At 37.5% G+C, this 15,703-nt stretch overlaps 1 protein-coding gene across 2 annotated transcripts in view; it reads left to right on the top strand.

Annotated features, from left to right (window-relative positions):
- SEC11A (SEC11 homolog A, signal peptidase complex subunit) overlaps positions 1-15,703 on the top strand; it is a 95,100-nt gene that overhangs the window by 4,036 nt on the left and 75,361 nt on the right. The window lies entirely within an intron of this gene.

Below are 15,703 nucleotides of genomic sequence, written 5' to 3'. Positions count from 1 at the left end.
AGATCTAGGGTAAATCATAGAACCTAGTTTGATCTCAGGTCTGACGCCAAAGCCTGCACATTTAAATATTACACTATACTGCCTCACTAAGATGAAAAAGTATATGACAGGTTCTAGCAGTTGTAGGCAAGTTATACTCTGTAATCATCCAAGTCAGGGCTTTAGGAACAACTTCAAGGAGTAACTAGTATTTAAATTGGATCTTTTTATTTTTATTGACAAATCTTCATACACATACATTCCATACATGGTGTACAAACAATGAGTCACAATCTCATCACGTGATTGTGTATTTATCACGATCATTTTTTAGAACATTTGCATCACTCCAGAAAAAGAAAAATAAACTCATGCATAGAAAAAATAATACTTATACATACCATACCCCTTATCACTACCTCTCATTGACCACTCCTATTTCCATCTATCTAATTTATTTTACCCCTTATCCCCCCCATTATTTAATTATTTTTTATTCATGTTTTTTTACTGCTCTGTCCGTACCCTGGATAAAAGGACCATCAGACACAAGGTTTTCACAATCCCACAGTCACATTGTAAAAGTTATATCTTTATACAATCATCTTCAAGAATCAAGGCTACTGCAACACAGCACAGCAGTTTCAGGTACTTCCAACCACACTACTACACAAAAACTAAAAATGGATATCTATATAACACATAAGAACAACCTCCAGGATAATGTCTCGTCTCTGTTTGAAATCTCTCAGCCACTGAAACTTTATTTTTTCTCATTTTCTGTCTTCCCCCTTTTGGTCAAGAAGGCTTTCTCTGTTCCTTGATGCGAGTCCTGGCTCATCCCAGGAGTTCTGTCCCATGTTGTCAGGGAGATTTACATCCCTGAGAATCATGTCCCACATAGGGGGAGGATAACGAGTTCACTTGCTGAGTTGGCTTAGCGAGAGAGGTCACAGCTGAGCAACAAAAGAGGTACTCTGGGGTTACTCTTGTGCCAATTTTAAGTAGACTATCCTTTGCTGGAATAAATTTCTTAGGGGCAAACCCCAAGATCGAGGGCTTGGCCTATTGATTTGGTTGTCCCCACTCTTGTGAGAATATCAGAAATTCTCCAAATGAGGAAGTTGAGTATTTCCTCCTTTCTCCCCAGTACCCCAAGGGGCCTTTGCAAATACTTCTTTGTTCACTGCCTAAATTACTCTGGGATATATCAGGTCATCACACTAACCTGGACAGGCAACAAAATCTCACACCCAATTCAAGATTCCATGTGCTTATTTTGTTCAACTAAACTGTTCATACAAGTTCAATTAGGTAATGTACTACCCACAATATAAATTTTGCACCTCATAAACATCTCTCCCTTATGGTCTCATATAGAAGTTTTAGAATATGGGCAGTTTCAACGTTTTTAGTTAAGGTGTAATGGTGAGGCTAGAGGGAACTGCCTGAAAATGTAGAGCTGTGTTCCAGTAGCCATGTTTCTTGAAGATGATTGTATAATGATATAGCTTTCACAATGTGACTCTCTGATTGTGAAAACCTTGTGTCTGATGCCCCTTCTATCTACCTTATTGACAGATGAGTAAAACATATGGATTAAAAATAAATAATAGCGGGAACAAATGTTAAAATAAATTTAGTAGATTGAAATGCTAGTAATCAATGAAAGAGAGGGGTAAGGGGTATGGTATGTCTGAGTTTTTTTCTGTTTTCTTTTTATTTCTTTTTCTGAATTGATGCGAATGTTCTAAGAAATGATTATGATGATTATGCAACTATGTGGTGATATTGTGAGTTATTGATTATATATCAAGAATGGAATGATCATTTGGTAAGAATGTTTGTGTTTGCATGTGGTTATGTTTAATAAATTAAAAAAAGAATTCATAGGAAAAAAGTAAATACCTCATTAATATTTTTTGTATTGCTTATATTTATTTTTTCCTTTTTTCTTTTATTTATTTTATTTTATTTTTTTAACGTATCATTCCATTCTACATATATAATCGTAATTCTTAATATCATCACGTAGTTGCATATTCATCATTTCTTAGAACATTTGCATTAATGCAGAAAAAGGAATAAAACGATAACAGAAAAAAAAATTATACATACCATACCCCTTAGCCCTCACTTTCATTGATCACTAGCATTTCAAACTGAATTTATTTTAACATTTGTTCCCCCTATTATTTATTTTTATTCCATATGTTCTACTTGTCTGTTGATATGGTAGATAAAAGGAGCATCAGACACAAGGCTTTCACATTCAGAGAGTCACATTGTGAAAGCTATATCATTGTTCAATCATCAAGAAACATGGCTACCGGAACACAGCTCTACATTTTCAGGCAGTTCCCTCCAGCCTTTCCATTACATCTTGAACAACAAGGTGATATCTTTTTAATGCATAAGAGTAACCTCCAGGATAACCTCTCAACTCTGTTTGGAATCTGTCAGCCATTGACACTTAGTCTCATTTCACTCTTTCCCCTTTTGGTCGAGAAGGTTCTCTCAATCCCTTGATGCTGAGTCTCAGCTCATTCTGGAATTTCTGTCCCACGTTGCCAGGAAGATCCACACCCCTGGGAATCCTGACCCACGCAGAGAGGGTGAGGGTGGTGAGACTGCGCGTCGGGTTGGCTGGAGAGAGAGAGGCCACATCTGAGCAACAAAAGAAGCTCTCTTGGGGGTGACTCTCAGGCCTAGATTTTAAGTAGACTTCACCTATCCTTTATGGGGTTAATTTCATATGAACAAACCCCAAGACTGGGTGCTCAGCCTATAGCTTTGGTTGTCCACACTGCTTGTGAATTCAACTTGGAGAAGTTGAATTTCTCCCCGTTCTCACCATTCCCCGAAGGGGGCTTTGCAAATACTTTTCCAGTCACTGATCTAATCACTCTGGGATTCATCGAGGCATCACTCTGGACAAACCAACAAAATCTCATGTCCTGCCTGAGATTTATTTTTTGTATTGGTTATATTTTGAAATTATATTTTGATATATTGAGTTAAATAAAAGATATTATTTTCAAAAAAAAAAAAAAAGGAATATCATCCTTTCCCTGTATTCTGCTTTACCTTAGTCCTATCTAGATCAGCTTCATTCATATCTCTGCTTGAAGTCAGATCCCATTTTCAGCAGTTCCTGCATGGGATATTGCTGACTTTCAGAGCTTCAGAGCTCTCACTCAATCTCAGGTGTCACATAAATACCCCAAGTTCTTAGAAATTACCAGGTTATATACAAACAGCTCAGTGTCTCAGTATTTAGAAATAACAGTTACAACTTCTGAATGTATGTGACTGCCTTAAGAGTTTACAGTGTAGGACCCTTTACAATAGGCCCAAACCTGATTGATCATGATAATATTTGTCTTTTTGTTTCTGATATTTCATTCAACAAACGGTTCTTAAAGTTCATACACCTAGCTGCATGCCTCACAAATTCATTCCTTCTTTTTTTTTTTTTTTTTTTTTTAGTTGTTTTTTTTTTTTTAATTTTTTTTATTAATCAAAAAAAAGAAAAGAAATTAACACAACATTTAGAAATCATTCCATTCTACAAATGCACTCAGTAATTCTTAGTATCATCACATAGATGTATGATCATCATTTCTTAGTACATTTGCATCGATTTAGGAAAAGAACTAGCAAAACAGCAGAAAAAGATATAGAATGTTAATATAGAGAAGAGAATTAAAATAATAATACTAATAATATATATATATATATAAAGGAAAAAGAAAAAAAACAAAAACAAAAGATACAAACACACAAACAAACAAAAAACCATATTTCAGGTGCAGCTTCATTCAGTGTTCCAACATAGTTACATTACACTTAGGTATTATTGTGCTGTCCATTTTTGAGTTTTTGTATCTAGTCCTGTTGCACAGTCTGTATCCCTTCAGCTCCAATTACCCATTATCTTACCCTGTTTCTAACTCCTGCTGGTCTCTGTTACCAATGATATAGTCCAAGCTGATTCTCGAATGTCGGTTCACATCAGTGGGACCATACAGTATTTGTCCTTTAGTTTTTGGCTAGACTCACTCAGCATAATGTTCTCTAGGTCCATCCATGTTATTACATGCTTCATAAGTTTAGTCTCTCTTAAAGCTGCATAGTATTCCATCGTAGGTATACGCCACCGTTTGTTTAGCCACTCGTCTGTTGATGAACATTTTGGCTGTTTCCATCTCTTTGCAATTGTAGATAATGCTGCTATAAACACTGGTGTGCAAATGTCCGTCTGTGTCTTTGCCCTTAAGTCCCTTGAGTAGATACCTAGCAGTGGTATTGCTGGGTCGTAATCCATTCTGCCATTCTATGTCTTTTGATTGGGAAATTCAGTCCATTAACTTTTAGTATTATTACTGTTTGGATAATACTTTCCTCTACCATTTTGGCTTTTGTATTATATATATCATATCTGATTTTCCTTCTTTCTACACTTTACTCCATACCTCTCTCTTCTGTCTTTTCATATCTGAATCTAGTGCTCCCTTTAGTATTTCTTGCAGAGCTGGTCTCTTGGTCACAAATTCTCTCAGTGACTTTTTGTCTATAAATGTTTTAATTTCTCCTTCATTTTTGAAGGACAATTTTGCTGGATATAGGAGTCTTGGTTGGCAGTTTTTCTCTTTTAGTAATTTAAATATATCATCCCACTGTCTTCTAGCTTCCATGGTTTCTGCTGAGAAATCTACACATAGTCTTATTGGGTTTCCCTTGTATGTGACAGATTGTTTTTCTCTTGCTGCTTTCAAGATCCTCTCTTTCTCTTTGACCTCTGACATTCTAACTAGTAAGTGTCTTGGAGAACGCCTATTTGGGTCTATTCTCTTTGGGGTGCGCTGCACTTCTTGGATCTGCAAATTTAGGTCTTTCATAAGAGTTGGGAAATTTTCAGTGATAATTTCTTCCATTAGTTTTTCTCCTCCTTTTCCCTTCTCTTCTCCTTCTGGGACACCCACAACACGTATATTTGTGCGCTTCATATTGTCATTCAGTTCCCTGATCCCCTGCTCAAGTTTTTCCATTCTTTTCCCTATAGTTTCTGTTTCTTTTTGGAATTCAGATGTTCCATCCTCCAGTTCACTAATTGTAGCTTCTGTCTCTTTAGATCTACCATTGTAGGTATCCATTGTTTTTTCCATTTTTTCTTCTTTGTCCTTCACTCCCATAAGTTCTGTGATTTGTTTTTTCAGATTTTCTATTTCTTCTTTTTGTTCAGCCCATGTCTTCTTCATGTCCTCCCTCAATTTATTGATTTGGTTTTTGAAGACTTTTTTCATTTCTGTTCGTATATTCAGCATTAGTTGTCTCAGCTCCTGTATCTCATTTGAACTATTGGTTTGTTCCTTTGACTGGGCCATATCTTCAATTTTCCGAGCGTCATCCATTATTTTCTGCTGGTGTCTGGGCATTTGATCAGATTTCCCTGGGTGTGGGACCCAGCTGGTTGAAAGGTTTTTCTGTGAAATCTCTGGGCTCTGTTTTTCTTTTCCTGCCCAGTAGGTGGCGCTCGTGGCGCTTGTCTGTCTGCACGGCAGTCGCCCGGGAAACCGCGCGTGGAGGGGGGTCCTGGCCGCTGCGGCTTGGGAGAGTGCCGGTCCTAATTGCCCAGCTGGCCCGAAACGCCAATCGTGATGGGAGGGCCCCGCTATCCAATGTTCCCAGTCAGACCGGGGAGCCACGTGCGTGGAGGGGACCAGTCGCCAGCCGCCCCTGCCGGGAAAACGCGCGCCCCTCGGGTATCTCACCGCAGCAGATTCTCCCTGCCCGTTCAGCTGTTCCAGAATGGGGTACGCTGTCTTTTTGGTCTCTGTAGTGACTCCGGGAGCTGTTTCGTATTGTTTCTGTTTCTTTAGTTGCTTTTCTGGAGGAGGAACTAAGACTCGTGCGTCTTACTAAGCCGCCATCTTCTCCGGAAGTCTCATTCCTTCTTGTGGCCGCTCAGTAGTCACACAAACATATGGTTTTTATATATTCCATAGTTCCCCCTTCCATTCATCAGTGGTTGTATTTTAGGCCACCTGCATCCATTCCTGTCCCCACACTCAGTTCTTCCAGGTACATTATTGTAAATCTGGATCTTGAATGATCTTATTAATAGCATCATCTTTGTGGATTGGTTGAAATTTTTTTTTTTTATTAATTAAAAAAAGAATTAACAAAACAATTAGAAATCATTCCAATCTACATGTACAATCAGTAATTCTTAATAACATCACATAGTTGCATATTCATCATTTCTTAGTACATTTGCATCGATTTAGAAAAAGAAATAAAAAGACAACAGAATAAGAATTAAAGCAATAATAGAAAGAAAAAAAAACAAAAAGGACAAAAACAAAAAAACAAAAAACTTATACCTCACATGCAGCTTCATTCAGTGTTTTAACATAATTGCATTACAATTGGGTAGTATTGTGCTGTCCATTTCTGAGTTTTTATATCCAGTCCCGTTGTACAGTCTGTATCCCTTCAGCTCCAATTACCCGTTCTCTTTTTTTTTTTTTTTAATTAATGGAAAAAAAGAAATTAACCCAACATTTAGAGATCATACCATTCTACATATGCAATCAGTAATTCTTAACATCATCACATAGATGCATGATCATCGTTTCTTAGTACATTTGCATTGGTTTAGAAGAACTAGCAACATAACCGAAAAAGATATAGAATGTTAATATAGAGAAAAAAATAAAAGTAATAATAGTAAAATCAAAACAAAACAAAACAAAAACCTATAGCTCAGATGCAGCTTCATTCAGTGTTTTAACCTGATTACTTTACAATTAGGTATTATTGTGCTGTCCATTTTTGAGTTTTTGTATCTAGTCCTGTTACACCGTCTGTATCCCTTCAACTCCAATTGGCCATTATCTTACCCTGTTTCTACCTCCTGCTGGACTCTGATATCAAGGATATATTCCAAATTTATTCTTGAATGTCTGTTCACATCAGTGGGACCATACAGTATTTGTCCTTTAGTTTTTGGCTAGACTCACTCAGCATAATGTTCTCTAGGTCCATCCATGTTATTACATGCTTCATAAGTTTATCCTGTCTTAAAGCTGCATAGTATTCCATCGTATGTATATACCACAGTTTGTTTAGCCACTCTTCTGTTGATGGAGATTTTGGCTGTTTCCATCTCTTTGCAATTGTAAATAACGCTGCTATAAACATTGGTGTGCAAATGTCCGTTTGTGTCTTTGCCCTTAAATCCTTTGAGTATATTCCCAGCAATGGTATTGCTGGGTCGTATGGCAATTCTATATTCAGCTTTTTGAGGAACCGCCAAACTGCCTTCCACAGTGGTTGCACCATTTGACATTCCCACCAACAGTGGATAAGTGTGCCTCTTTCTCCGCATCCTCTCCAGCACTTGTCATTTTCTGTTTTGTTGATAATGGCCATTCTGGTGGGTTTGAGATGATATCTCATTGTGGTTTTGATTTGCATTTCTCTAATGGCCAGGGACATTGAGCATCTCTTCATGTGCCTTTTGGCCATTTGTATTTCCTCTTCTGATAGGTGTCTGTTCAAGTCTTTTTCCCATTTTGTAATTGGGTTGGCTTTCTTTTTGTTGTTGAGATGAACAGTCTCTTTATAAATTCTGGATACTAGACCTTTATCTGATATGTCATTTCCAAATATTGTCTCCCATTGTGTAGGCTGTCTTTCTACTTTCTTGATGAAGTTCTTTGATGCACAAAAGTGTTTAATTTTGAGGAGCTCCCATTTATTTATTTCCTTCTTCAGTGTTCTTGCTTTAGGTTTAAGGTCCATAAAACCGCCTCCAGTTGTAAGATCCATAAGATATCTCCCAACATTTTACTCTAACTGTTTTATGGTCTTAGACCTAATGTTTAGATCTTTGATCCATTTTGAGTTAACTTTTGTATAGGGTGTGAGAGGTGGGTCTTCTTTCATTCTTTTGCATATGGATATCCAGTTCTCTAGGCACCATTTATTGAAGAGACTGCTCTGTCCCAGGTGAGTTGGCTTGACTGCCTTATCAAAGATCAAATGTCCATAGATGAGAGGGTCTATATCTGAGCACTCTATTTGATTCCATTGGTCGATATATCTATCTTTGTGCCAATACCATGCTGTTTTGACCACTGTGGCTTCATAATATGCCTTAAAGTCAGGCAGCGCAAGACCTCCAGCTTCGTTTTTTTTCCTCAAGATGTTTTTAGCAATTCGGGGCACCCTGCCCTTCCAGATAAATTTGCTTATTGGTTTTTCTATTTCTGAAAAATAAGTTGTTGGGATTTTGATTGGTATTGCATTGAATCTGTAAATCAATTTAGGTAGGATTGACATCTTAACTATATTTAGTCTTCCAATCCATGAACACGGTATGCCCTTCCATCTATTTAGGTCTTCTGTGATTTCTTTTAGCAGTTTTTTGTAGTTTTCTTTATATAGGTTTTTTGTCTCTTTAGTTAAATTTATTCCTAGGTATTTTATTCTTTTAGGTGCAATTGTAAATGGGATTCGCTTCTTGATTTCCCCCTCAGCTTGTTCATTACTAGTGTATAGAAATGCTACAGATTTTTGAATGTTGATCTTGTAACCTGCCACTTTGCTGTACTCATTTATTAGCTCTAGTAGTTTTGTTGTGGATTTTTCCGGGTTTTCGACGTATAGTATCATATCGTCTGCAAACAGTGATAGTTTTACTTCTTCCTTTCCAATTTTGATGCCTTGTATTTCTTTTTCTTGTCTAATTGCTCTGACTAGAACCTCCAACACAATGTTGAATAGTAGTGGTGATAGTGGACATCCTTGTCTTGTTCCTGATCTTAGGGGGAAAGTTTTCAATTTTTCCCCATTGAGGATGATATTAGCTGTGGGTTTTTCATATATTCCCTCTATCATTTTAAGGAAATTCCCTTGTATTCCTATCTTTTGAAGTGTTTTCAACAGGAAAGGATGTTGAATCTTGTCAAATGCCTTCTCTGCATCAATTGAGATGATCATGTGATTTTTCTGCTTTGATTTGTTGATATGGTGTATTACATTAATTGATTTTCTTATGTTGAACCATCCTTGCATACCTGGGATGAATCCTACTTGGTCATGATGTATAATTCTTTTAATGTGTTGTTGGATACGATTTGCTAGAATTTTATTGAGGATTTTTGCATCTATATTCATTAGAGAGATTGGTCTGTAGTTTTCTTTTTTTGTAATATCTTTGCCTGGTTTTGGTATGAGGGTGATGTTGGCTTCATAGAATGAATTAGGCAGTTTTCCCTCCACTTTGATTTTTTTGAAGAGTTTGAGGAGAATTGGTACTAATTCTTTCTGGAACGTTTGGTAGAATTCACATGTGAAGCCATCTGGTCCTGGTCTTTTCTTTTTAGGAAGCTTTTGAATGACTAATTCAATTTCTTTACTTGTGATTGGTTTGTTGAGGTCATCTATGTCTTCTTGAGTCAAAGTTGGTTGTTCATGTCTTTCCAGGAACCCGTCCATTTCCTCTAAATTGTTGTATTTATTAGCGTAAAGTTGTTCATAGTATCCTGTTATTACCTCCTTTATTTCTGTGAGGTCAGTAGTTATGTCTCCTCTTCCATTTCTGATCTTATTTATTTGCATCCTCTCTCTTCTTCTTTTTGTCAATCTTGCTAAGGGCCCATCAATCTTATTGATTTTCTCATAGAACCAACTTCTGGTCTTACTGATTTTCTCTACTGTTTTCATATTTTCAATTTCATTTATTTCTGCTCTGATATTTGTTATTTCTTTCCTTTTGCTTGCTTTGGGATTAGTTTGCTGTTCTTTCTCCAGTTCTTCCAAGTGAACAGTTAATTCCTGCATTTTTGCCTTTTCTTCTTTTCTGATATAGGCATTTAGGGCAATAAATTTCCCTCTTAGCACTGCCTTTGCTGCATCCCATAAGTTTTGATATGTTGTGTTTTCATTTTCATTTGCCTCGAGGTATTTACTAATTTCTCTTGCAATTTCTTCTTTGACCCAGTCGTTGTTTAAGAGTGTGTTGTTGAGCCTCCAGGTATTTGTGAATTTTCTGGCATTCTGCCTATTATTGATTTCCAACTTCATTCCTTTATGATCCGAGAAAGTGTTGTGTATGATTTCAATCTTTTTAAATTTGTTAAGACTTGCTTTGTGACCCAGCATATGGTCTATCTTTGAGAATGATCCATGAGCACTTGAGAAAAAGGTGTATCCTGCTGTTGTGGGATTTAATGTCCTATAAATGTCTGTTAAGTCTAGCTCCTTTATAGTAATATTCAGATTCTCTGATTCTTTATTGATCCTCTGTCTAGATGTTCTGTCCATTGATGAGAGTGGGGAATTGAAGTCTCCAACTATTATGGTATTTGTGTCTATTTCCCTTTTCAGTGTTTGCAGTGTATTCCTCACGTATTTTGGGGCATTCTGGTTCGGTGCGTAAATATTTATGATTGTTATGTCTTCTTGTTGAATTGTTCCTTTTATTAGTATATAGTGTTCTTCTTTGTCTCTTTTAACTGTTTTACATTTGAAGTCTAACTTGTTGGATATTAGTATAGCCACTCCTGCTATTTTCTGGTTGTTATTTGCATGAAATATCTTTTCCCAACCTTTCACTTTCAACCTATGTTTATCTTTGGGTCTAAGATGTGTTTCCTGTAGACAGCATATAGAAGGATCCTGTTTTTTAATCCATTCTGCCAATCTATGTCTTTTGATTGGGGAATTGAGTCCATTAACATTTAGTGTTATTACTGTTTGGATAATATTTTCCTCTGCCATTTTGCCTTTTGTATTATATATATCATATTTGACTTTCCTTCTTTCTACACTCTTCTCCATACCTCTCTCTTCTGTCTTTTCGGTTCTGACTCTAGTGCTCCCTTTAGTATTTCTTGCAGAGCTGGTCTCTTGATCACAAATTCTCTCAGTGACTTTTTGTCTGAGAATGTTTTAATTTCTCCCTCATTTTTGAAGGACAATTTTGCTGGATATAGGAGTCTTGGTTGGCAGTTTTTCTCTTTTAGTAATTTAAATATATCATCCCACTGTCCTCTAGCCTCCATGGTTTCTGCTGAGAAATCTACACATAGTCTTATTGGGTTTCCCTTGTATGTGATGGATTGTTTTTCTCTTGCTGCTTTCAAGATCCTCTCTTTCTCTTTGACCTCTGACATTCTAACTAGTAAGTGTCTTGGAGAACGCCTATTTGGGTCTAATCTCTTTGGGGTGCGCTGCACTTCTTGGATCTGTCATTTTAGGTCTTTCATAAGAGTTGGGAAATTTTCAGTGATAATTTCTTCCATTAGTTTTTCTCCTCCTTTTCCCTTCTCTTCTCCTTCTGGGACACCCACAACACGTATATTTGTGCGCTTCATATTGTCCTTGAGTTCCCTGATACCCTGTTCAAATTTTTCCATTCTTTTCCCGATAGTTTCTGTTTGTTTTTGGAATTCAGATGTTCCATCCTCCAAATCACTAATTCTATCTTCTGTCTCTTTGAATCTATCATTGTAGGTATCCATTGTTTTTTCTATCTTTTCTACTTTGTTCTTCACTTCCATAAGTTCTGTGATTTGTTTTTTCAGTTTTTCTATTTCTTCTTTATGTTCAGCCCATGTCTTCTTCATGTCCTCCCTCAATTTATCGATGTCATTTTTGAAGAGGTTTTCCATTTCTGTTCGTATATTTAGCATTAATTGTCTCAGCTCCTGTATCTCATTTGAATTATTGGTTTGTTCCTTTGACTGGGCCATATTTTCAATTATTTGAGCGTGATCCGTTATCTTTTGTTGGCGTCTGCGCATTTAGACAGATTTCCCTGGGTATTGGATCCAAAAGTTTGGAAGATTTTTCTGTGAAATCTCTGGGTTCTGTTTTTCTTATCCTTCCCAGTAGGTGGCGCTCGTGGCACACGTTTGTCTGCGGGTCCCACCAGTAAAAGGTGCTGTGGGACCTTAAACTTTGGAAAACTCTCGCCGTCCGGAGGGTTCGCTAGCCGAAGCGGCTTGAGCCGGCCCGGGGTCCGAATGCAGGGAGGGTTGCTGGTCGCCGCAGCCCGGGAAAGAGCCCGTCCGAATTTCCTAGTCGGCCCTGGGCGACAAGCGTGGCAGGAGGGCGCCAGCGGCAGCGGCCCGCCCGAGAGAGTGCACGTTCCCCGGGAGTCACGGGTTTGGAAGGGGCCTCCCTCACCCGTCACCGTTCTCCGCGGCCTGGGGCTTTCCGATCCAATTCTCTCAGTTGGTCCGGGGGGCTGCGCGTGGTGTGGGCGCCAGCCGCCTTGGTTTCAGGGGACCGCCTCTCCAATTCTCCCACTAACTCTTATTTCTACAAAACTCTGTAAAGGTGTCAAAAACATTATCCTCCAGAGCCTGGCTTCGTACAAGCGAAGCATTAGGAGAATTGAATGATGATATTTTGACTATCTCCTTTGCCAACTCACTCCATGGATTGGGAGTGTCATTCTGATTATGGGAATCAGAGTCCTTAGTGTCTCTGAGCCCAGTCAGAGTAGAAAACCCTTCATAAAAACCCATTTTTAAGGTTTTGTTTCTTAAGAACCACTCCTGGTACCAAGATGTATTAGTTCGGGTTCTCTAGAGAAACAGAATCAAGAGGGAACACTTGAAAATATAAAATTTATAAAAGTGTCTCACGTGACCGTAGGAACGCAGAGTCCAAAATCCACAGGGCAGGCTGCGAAGCCGATGACTCCAATGGATGGCCTGGATGAACTCCACAGGAGAGGCTTACCAGCCAAAGCAAGAATGGAACCTGTCTCCTCTGGGTCCTCCTTAAAAGGCTTCCCATGATTAGATTTAGCATCACTAATTGCAGAGGACACTCCCCTTTGTCTGATTACAAATGGAGTCAGCTGTGGATGCAGCTGACCTGATCATGACCTAATCCTATGAAGTGTCCTCATTGCAACAGACAGGCCAGTGCTTGCCCAATCAGATAAACAGGTACCACAACTTGGCCAAGTTGACACCTGTCCCTAACCATGACAGAGCCTAAGAGAAAAACGAAGAAAAATGTCAATTATTGCAGAGCAGTGTGATAAATACTACAAGTAAATTATAGGCAGAGGAAACAGAAACATTGAAGCTAGAATGAGGAGACTTATCATTTTATTTCCCTAATATGATATGACTTGTTGTTTGGAGTTCAGTGTGCCCATGGCACTTAGGGTTTGTAGGAAGTTTATGTGGTAAAATTATCCCCATAACTCCCAGAGGTTGTTGGAAGAGGGTGGGAGGGAATGGATAACAATAGGATGGGGTGAGGGAGAGTTATGAAATAAGATTATATCAGTACACAGTAACTGTGGAAAAGAATTGACATTGACTAGATACGAAGAGCCAATGAAATCAAAAGAGGGAAGTTAGAAGTTTGGTTTTACTCTAAAAATTGTATCATTTGAATAACTTTTTCATTTATACCTAATTACATATCATTAAGTATCTGATTAATTTGTGTGCATTTTGATTTATTTTTTACTTACCAGCTTTATAGTGGAATACTTTACTACAATAAACTGCATCCATATAAAGTGCGTCATTTGATAAGTTTTTGCCTTTATGTACACCAACCACAAATAAGATATAGAACCCTGTCATAATCTATCGATTTCATCCACTTGTTCATCATTTTAGAATGTAAGGATAAAGTAGTACAGTTATGAAGTTATCCTTTTTGATTATGTCACTTTTTTAGACTCCATTATACTTTGATGAGTGGTAAAAATATGAGTGGAATTACAAATAGCTTAATAGGAATTCTTTAAAGTCCTGGTAGTAGTACCCCCAGAAAGGAGTGTGATGCATGTCTGAGCAAAAAAATTTATTTTTTGAGTTTTAAAAAGATAGAAACTATTGGCTAAGCATCTAAGAGAGTGTAGAAAGAAGTAGTACATACAGTGGTCTGCTGGTAAATGTTTAACAGCTCACTGGAGGGAGGTGCCTCTGATTTGTAGAATTTGCTTATTTCTGTGGTATAAATACTCAACATGGTTGATGTCAAGATACCAGTACATCACATTATGCAGAATTAGAAAGATGTACAGTAGAGTAAACTATTTGGTATTTCTACTTTAATGACACAATAAACAAAAATAATCTCAAGAGCACAGATAATCGTAAAATGTAGTGAAATAATTGGGGACTAATTTTGAGTATTATTTTTGTTTTAGTATTATTTAATTGTACTAATTTTTAAATGCAATTTTACAGAGATATATTCATATACACCATAATCACCAAAAATGTACAGTGATTCACAGTATCATCATATATTTGTGCATTCATCACCACAGTCAATTTTTTAACATTTTCATTATGCCAGAAAATTTAGGATAAGAATAAAAATAAAAAAGAACACCCGAAATATCCCATACCTCATATATCCCCTATTATTTACTTATTTTTTTTGTCTTTATTTTTTTACTCATCTGTCCATACATTGGTTATAGGGAGTGTCAGCCACAAGGCTTTCATAATCAATTGGTCACACTATGAAAGTTTTATAGTTATGCAATCATCTTCAGGAATCAAAGCTGCTGAAATATGGTTTAGCAGTTGCAGGTGTTTCCTTCTAGCTATTTTAATTCACCAAAAACTAAAAAGGGATATCTATATAATGCATAAGAATAATATCCAGGATGACCTCTTGACTATTTTGAAATTTCTCAACCCCACGATTCCAGGGTCAGGCTCATCCCTGAGGGTCAGGTTCCACGTTGCCAGGGAGATTTACATCCCTGGGAGTCATATCCCATGTACAGGGGAAGGCAGTGTGTTTACTTACTGAATTGGTTTAGAGAGGCAAGCCACTTCTCAGCAACAGGAGAGGTCCTCTGGGGGTGACTTATATGTGTCATTATAAGTGGGTTTAGTTTCTCCTTTGTAGGAATAAGCTTAGTAAGGGCAAGCCCCAAGATGGAAGGCTCAGCCTATTAAATTGATAATCCTCAATGAGAATATCTGGAATTCCTCAGGTGGGGAAATTTAATATTTCCACTTACTTCCCAGTCCCTCAAGGGGACTTCGCAAGTACTTTTTTATTTTCTGCCCAGATTATACTGGGATATATAGGGGCATCATACTAACCTGTAAAAACCAATGAGATGCCACTCCCTAATCAAACTTCCATTGTGGTAATTAGGGTGTTTGAATAAACTCATCATAAAAGTTAAATTACTGTGCTGCAGAAAATATAAATTTTGTGTTAAATAAGCATCTCTTCCTTTGATATCACACAGAAGTTGAAGTTTTAAAGTATAGCCTGTATCATCTTTTACCCTGTATTCTGATTTACCTTAGTCCTAACTAGATCACCTTCATTCATATCTCTAATTGAAGTCTGATCTCTTTTCTCAACTTTCTAAACAAGTGTCATATGGGGTAATACTGACATTCAGAGCTGCAGAACTCTAGCTCTGAGTCTCATTGTCACACAGATACCCGAAGTTCCAGGAACCCACCAGCTTATACACAAAGCTCAGCATATCAGAATTTAGAAATAACCTTACAACTCAGGAATAGATGTAACTGCTGTAAAATCTAGGAACAATCTAGGAATGTTTACAGTAAACCTTCCCCTGATAACCTATGCTCTTGAATTCAGTTCTCAGAGTTTGTACATTGTAGTTAGTCCGTATTACTGAGGCAGTGTAATTGTCTTTTCATTTTTGGTTTATTTTACTCAACATACTGTC

The sequence above is a fragment of the Tamandua tetradactyla genome, chromosome 12 (assembly GCF_023851605.1).
Source record: "Tamandua tetradactyla isolate mTamTet1 chromosome 12, mTamTet1.pri, whole genome shotgun sequence".
NCBI lineage: Eukaryota > Metazoa > Chordata > Mammalia > Pilosa > Myrmecophagidae > Tamandua > Tamandua tetradactyla.
The sequence above is the reverse complement of the archived record's forward strand: the minus strand, read 5'-3'. Positions and strand labels throughout refer to the sequence as shown.